This window comes from Triticum dicoccoides, chromosome 7B (genome assembly GCF_002162155.2).
Source record: "Triticum dicoccoides isolate Atlit2015 ecotype Zavitan chromosome 7B, WEW_v2.0, whole genome shotgun sequence".
Taxonomy (NCBI): Eukaryota; Viridiplantae; Streptophyta; class Magnoliopsida; order Poales; family Poaceae; genus Triticum; species Triticum dicoccoides.
The window spans coordinates 663,248,916-663,256,672 of record NC_041393.1 but is presented as its reverse complement, the minus strand read 5'-3'; positions in this window follow the sequence as shown (position 1 = coordinate 663,256,672).

Below are 7,757 nucleotides of genomic sequence, written 5' to 3'. Positions count from 1 at the left end.
TGAGGCAACCAAGGATAAGGCTACGAAATTCAAGAGCCTTCAGCAAAGGAACACGGGGAAGCATCGCCTAGGAAGCCGTGGCTACCTGGGCAAAAGGCCCATATGGGAAAAGGAGGATGCAGAACGTGAAGCCACGGGTCTCCCAGACCCCTTCGCGAAGTTCACCTTCCCCTTGGAGCGTGACTCCATCAGAGCCCGCTACAAGTGGGACAAGAAAAAGAAGGTTTTTTACACGGACGAGATCACAAGGAGATTGATTAGATTACTAGTAATTATTCTTTTACCACCTTACATTTAGCTCCTGATCAAGTCGACTACAGATTCGTAAACGGTTCACGTTCCTTCTACAGGAGAAGCAACACCAGCTTGAAGCCGAAAGCCCTACTTCGCCAATGAGGCCCAAGTGGGACACCCCTCTCAACCGGGCCTTGAACGAACTTAAGGGACTTCCTTTGGGACAGTGGCCGCAATATGGACATGTGCATGGCGCCGGAGACGGCGCCATGTGGAAGGTGTTATACAACGAGGACCCGGATGCCAAGAAGCAGAAAAAGAAGTTTAGTAGGCGGACATCGACGAGAAGGTGAAGCTTGCGGTCGAGAAAAAAGCAGCTGAGGATGCGCAAAAAGTAGCCGAGGAGAAACATGATTTGCTAAAGCAGGCAGTAGATGCAGCTATAAATGTGTGCAGAAATGATTTCTCTACTAACTTGGTCCCGGCTATCATCAACTGGATGAAGGAAAATCCAGACAAGATGGTACATGATTTCCCCATGCCCAGTTTCGTCGGGAGCAACTCGGTGAACACCACCACCACACCACCATCTGCTCACGCAACTGGGCCTGCTCTCGCACCCGCACCTGCTCATAGCAGCCCATCCTCAGTCTCTGGTGCACTAGGTGGGCCTTCGTCTTTGGCTGAGCTCGACGCACTCACGGTAATTACATGTCGCACCAACATATATATTATATAGAATATTCCATTTTCGTTGCCTTTCGGATGTTTTACGCCGCAGACATGTGTTTGCAGACCGGCGAAACCCCGTGCACCATACTCTACTTGATCAAAGGCCAGAAGGTGGACGTGGGAAAGAGGGTGATAACAAAGCCCTTGCAACTCACGTTCCATAACCAACCGATGCCCGCTGGGCACTTCAGGGTTAACTTGTCCACTGTGAAATTGGGGCACGAAGATTTGCCTCCTCCAGTATGGCTTGAGGGAGAGGACGACGAGACCCCGCTGCGGATTGGAAGCTGCAAGGATTGGGTGCTTCTATGGCCGAATAATCTTCTTCGTCTGGAGCCGGCCGAGAGCACAACAATAACCACACATCAACAAGCATGTATGGAGACCACCACCCCGCCTACGCAATTACCAGCTCCTATAGTGCCGGGTGAGAGCGGCGTATGACGTGATGAAGGGGGTCCAATAGTGGCTGATGTAATCGGCCCTGTACAACAAAGAATGGATGATGAGATGGAGGAGATGGAGGACCCAATGGGTTTCCTCAATACATGCGCCTATGAAGGTGACTTAGATATGATGAGTCAGCCATATGACGAATCGGGCTATCAGCATGCTGATGAGGATATGGATGATTTGCTCGGGCAGGGACGTCCTAGCAGGGATTGCAAGAAGTCTCTCTTCATGAAATCCTCACAGGATACGCCTGAAGATGTCGCCTCAACACAAGCTCAACTAGCTGGGGGTCATACAGTGCTTAGCCCGACAACACAGGGGCAGGGGTTAAGGAAGGGTCTGGAAGGTGTGCCCAAGAAAAAGGAGAGGAAGAGATTGGGGAAGATAGACTCAGCTGCCTGGAAACAAGCCAGAGCACATAGCAGCAGATGGTGGATTCTGAAGAGGTACCCATCAAAGGTGCGGCCATGATCCATGTCATGGGCGAGCCGATGCTACCGCCAAAACCACTGGAGGCACTATCAGGGGATCTCAGGAGACTGCACGACCATGTGTTGTCGACTGAGAAAAGCCTACTAGCCTCGAAGGATCCAGGATATCCGACATACGCAGCTTGTGTGCCTGAGGGGAAGTGCTACGTCGACACACGGCCCGCGGAGGTGTTCTTCCTGCAGTTTGACCATATCTTCGAGATGTTTCTGACAAGGCGGATTTTACAATCGTTCGTCTTTTTACGCTACATATGAGCTCGTCATGAAGAGAGAAGAAGTCTCGCAAATCTATGTGGCGGATCCGTACTACATGCACGAGTCCTTCTTGAGTCTCGGCGACTCTGAGCATGAAACTGCTAGGGAGTACCTCCAAAACTTCATGGTACAGAATAAGGACCAGGAAATTATCCTCCTGCCTTATCATCCAAAGTAAGTCATTTCCGGACAACCCTTTCATACATTTCAATCATTTCTTCTCGCTCATATGGAGAATAAGTTGAGGTGTCCTTTTCCCCGCAGCAACGGGTGTGCTGTCCTTATCGTTCTTTACCCGCGAGTCTCCCACGCCGTGTATTTGGACCCTACCAGAAACTACGATAAGAAGGACTACACCCACATAATGAATATTCTAGATGATGCTCTCCAAGGCTTCAGCTTTAGGGGTGGCCACTAGGGGCGGAGCCAGGATAAAAACCGAGAGGGGGCAAAGAGGTATACAATTTTTTTCAAAAACATATATACGAGGTAATAGGTAGATGATTTAAACAACCAACCACAAAAGCATACATGTGTAAGAAGAAAAATTGGTGTATACTAGCTTATATATGTTTTGGAATGAAAGATATAGACCAATTATGTTTTGAAAAATTGGTGCATATTGGAGTATAAGATAATGTCATCACACATGTAACTATGACAGGTTCATTTGCCAAAATGAAAGTATACTGACCACTGAAGGCAGAATAACTTGACAAATATGAATGTGTCGTCCCTTTTCTTGGCACGTCCTTGATTCTAGCCTTAGCTGCAGGGAAAAAACCCATGTTTAAATACAGAGAGAATGCAAACATTGACAGATAAATATATACGCTTGAGCACATTACCGAGTAAGCTTGTTCGGATCGATTTCAGGCATACTATCAGTTGTGGATTATACAAAAAAAATGTTAGCTTTCCTGTCAATGTCAAATAGGAGTAGTTAAACAATATATACATTGGCGTACATGAACGCACAATATTACAATAATATATCGATTTTATTCTACTCCGACGGCCACATGCTTCCTGAGGAATTGTTACATGAAGCTAGGTTCAATTAACCTAACTACCTGTTTGTACCTTTTTAAACATGGAACAAGAATAGACTAATAATAGGAAAATTAGAAAGGAACAGATCAGAACTGAACCTAGGGCTTGATGAGTGGTGCGCTCTCTTTTCCCTTAGGGACGGCGACGCGTCCGGCCGGCCTGCGTGCACAATACAGATCAAGGCTGAATGGTTCATCATCGGAGGGGCGGCCGGTGGCGTGTAGGCGCTGCACAGTTTATAGCCAGGCGTCGGTGGCTTCGGCTGGGCGGTCGCGCGAGAAGTAGATTAGTCAGGATGAAGAGAGGAAATGCATATGGTTGTAGCGATTTCAGCCTGCTCGTAGGCATCTGCGTGTTGTATTCTCTCTTAGATGGGTTGGCCGTTGCTCGCTTTCTCTCACAAGGATAGATGGGCTTCTAAAACAACACAAAAGTGGGCCAATGGGGGCAAATATTCTGGGCTGAGTGGGGGCAATATTCTACAACGCTGGCCGGGTGTAAGTGGGCCAAAAAATCGAGTGGGGGCATTCGCCCCCACGACCTTCAACGTAGATTCGCCCCTGGTGGCCACGTGCAGATCAGAAAACAAAGGAACAAGAAGATGGATTTCGCGCATAAAACTAACTTCTGCTGCATCCATGTCCCAAAACCAAGCAAGAAAGATGGATTTTACATCCTCCATCTCATGATTGAGTTCAGCACGGATCACCAAAAGCTTCGCATCCCAAACAGAAATGATGATCATATCCACAAGTGGGTAGAATCTCATGGAGAAGCGGATTATAAACTTAGAGATGACTTCTTTCGCATCCAAAGGGACATTGCGACGATCATCATGAAAGAAGTCATCGATGAGAAGAGGACGTTCCACCACAGCCCTATATCACGAGATGACGTCTGAACTCGCATAGGCATGCAACATCATGATCTCACGCCGTTTAAGAAGCTAGGGTCCATCCTCGATGATATGTAAGGATGGAACTTCTAGTGATTTACGATGCCTATGATGATGATATGTGTCGGTTGAACTTGTATAATTTCTGTAGCGATGAAACTTTGTGATGTCCATGGTCCCTGGCGAACTTCCGTAACGCTACTTTGTTAGTTTGGGTAAAATGACCTACGTACCTCTAGTTAATTAGTTTGCGTATGGTATGTTGCATCCAGTTGCTAAACCTTTCTTTTTCGTGTTGCTCTAGTATATTTTGTTGCATATGATTGTACATTCTCTTGATGAAGATGCATCTCTAACAGGTACCTAGCTTCTTGATGGCGAGGTGGCAGTGCTATGTCGTGTATAAAGGGAAGGTTCGGGGGTGTACAACGAGTGGCCTGAGTGTCAGGCGCAAGTGAATGGGGTCTCGGGCGCCAGCTATAAAGGCTTCAAAAGCATACAAGAAGCAGAAGCTAGTTACTTGAGGTTCACGCTAGCGCGAGAGAGGACTCGTAACTGCCGCCTCATGTACTGCATAGTTCCGCTCTCACTCATAGTGATAGCTCTTCTCGCGTATATCATTGTTTAGATGGATGGCGATGTAGTTGCAAGTATTCGAGACTTGTATCGCTATTTTTGAAATGATGATGAGAGACCACTTCCTGTTGGATGATGATTATGATGATGACCACCTTGTATCGCTATGTATATGCTACGATTACATTTGTATGTGTATGATATGCTAGAGATTATTGTATAAAGCCCAAAACAAAATTCAGCAACACAAAATGTGGAGCAGGAAAAAACTAAAAACAAATAACAGTAGTGCGGGGTATGACATTAGCAGCAGCGAGCTCTTAGCAGTAGCGCTCTTCTCATAAGGGTGTTGCACCTATTATCAGCAGCGCCTGTTTCAACAAATGCTGCTGCTATCCCTAGTTAGCAATAGCGCTGGTCAGACCGCGCTACTGATAAGCATTAGCTGTAGCGCCATATGAGTAGCACGGCCACCCGCGCTACTGATAAGCATATAACACCCGCTACTGCTAGGCTTTTCCCTAGTAGTGCACACTTGCAACCAAGTAGAGAAGTTGTGCTTTCGGTCTTAGGTTCGAGGGACTGTTCGTGGGCGGTGCGAGGGATTGTTCGAGGGACTCCAAGTACGATCTACACTGACACGTTCCTCTTCCGCTGCAACTCGGTGACGGTAACGATCGTGATCTCAACCCGTTATGCATCTTCATATTGATCTTGGGCGATCGTAGGTGCAATTTTTTTTTCTACTACGTTTCCCAACAAAAGCAACTTATGATCAAACCTGATATGAGAGCATCAAATGGTTCAGTTATTGTGTTTGTGTTTGAAACAAATTTAATCATCAATAGCATGACCTTATTACTCCCTCTGTAAAGAAATATAAGAGCATTTATTAATTTCATGTATGGCGATGTATACAGTACATTTTTATTATTTGTATTCTACTCTGTACATCTATCTGAATTTAAAAGTTATAGGCGTTCAGCATATTGTGTAGTCTTATGTACAACAAAGACTAGCCTTGCCGTTTTGTTTATTGCTATGGTGTCGATCCTAGACTGACTAGGTCTTGCCTCACTGGTTGGTTGCAGCTTTACTATCTGTTGTTGTAACTGTTAGCGATGTATGGAACAAAGGAGTCTTAAATGTGCGGCAGATCATCATAAGAGTAGCAGAAGATGGCTATTGTTCTTAATGAATGTGTTATGGAATCGACTTCGATCGCATGCCAATATATGAACTTGCGTTGATCCGAAAATAGCAAGACATGGGGATTTTATGAGACTGAGCTTTTCCCAACACTGAAGCATTGGTGCCTTCACTTGTTTGCAAATCATCTTTACTATATATAAGTGCCATCAAGGATCAACCTAGACTTGCGGACGTGTGTAAGCTAGATAAGTGCGCACATGAACACTCAGAGGCGTGCCAATGGCACACCCCCAGCCACTAGCCAAATGCAAAGTGCATGTGTTAGAGAAGAGATAAAAAATCAAATCATGGTAAAAGTGCCTTACGCGTACTAAATCTGGCAGATGGTTGTGCACCAATTTGGTAAGTAGGCTTAGGTTGCATCACATGAAGAACTAAACATTGTCACACACTGACTTATCAGAAAAACAACATCCTCTGAAGAAACAACAAACTGAAACATTCCTGGAGGTGACGAGCAGGCCCGTCTAGGAGGGTGTGCGAGCGGTGCGATCGCACAGGGCCCCAAAATCGTAGGGGCCCCGATCGGTGAAAAAACCTGATACGATCTGGTTCATGCGCTGGATGGCTGGTTTTTTAGCAGGCTCGTCTAATCCTATCGCAACAAAAAACTGCACACGGATGCACCAGAAGCGGACGCTTGTTACAGTGAGGCCCCTAGTCAATACCATCGTTCCACTAATCGCAACCAACAGGGCCCAGCTGGATGCACGAGATCAAATAGATTTGTCTCTCTCTCTCTTGGTAAAAAACAACATCACGAATAGGGAGGCCCTGTCTACGTGCATGCCTTCTAGGATGGGACGAGCCGCCATTGATGGCAGAAGGCCACGGCGAGTCCGATGTACTGCCCGCTTTGGTCGGATGTTTCCCTCCTGCGGCAGCCTCATTTTGTCATCCCCGAATATACTCCTAGGTAAGCCGTAAGCCATAAGCCGGGAATCAAAATAGATGGAGTAATCTCCTTTTTTTAGGGTTGGGTAATCTCTTTTCTGATACTAAATAACACATACCGAAGCTATATAAATAAGTGAAATTATGTTTAGTAGTTACATAAGTATACAATATTTTTGCAAATTTTTGGGCCCCATGTCACATTTCGCACCGGGCCCCTGAATTCCTGGAGACAGCCCTGGTGACGAGGAGCACACACTGGGAGAGGCCATACATCGTGTCATCCTATGGAGAAAGGATTGCATCATCTTTCGAAGGCCACCGACACCGCGTCAGCTAGAGCTTGACATCCCAGGAGGTGACGAGGAGCAGACGACTCCTGCTCCTCCTTGTCCGGCACAGCTTCAGACCACTCCTCCTGCTTCAACTCAGCCAACGCGTGAGGCCACTCCTCCTGCTTCAACTCATCCAACGCGTGAGGCCACTCCTCCTCCTCCAAGTCCACCAACGCATGCCACTCCTCCTCCAAGTCCGACATTGTGTCAGTCGTCTTCGCTGCCTCAGCAATCGCGGAAGAGAGCTACCGCAGCTATGGTGCGTAGTGCTACAAGTCGAGATAGTATAGGAGGTACAGGCAGAGGCAAGCGATTTCAATATGGTCCAAGCCTCGGGCCTCTTCCGCAGAGGCCTTACGACATGACCAAGGAGCAAAACGAAGCCATAGTGAAGGCCCAAGTGGACGCCCATTTTGGACCAAAACCGCCACCGCCGCCAAGGGATAAAGTGCTTGAGGATAAGATTGACCACTTTATTCGTATGGCTAAAGCATCAGCTCCCAAGCCTGTTGACTTAGACTATGAGCGCCAAATCAGGAAGGCACATCGAGCACGACAAAAGGAGTCGAGCTCAAGCTCGAGCCAAGCAGCTGGCCAAAAATGCGGGAAAACCGTTCCCCAGCTAGG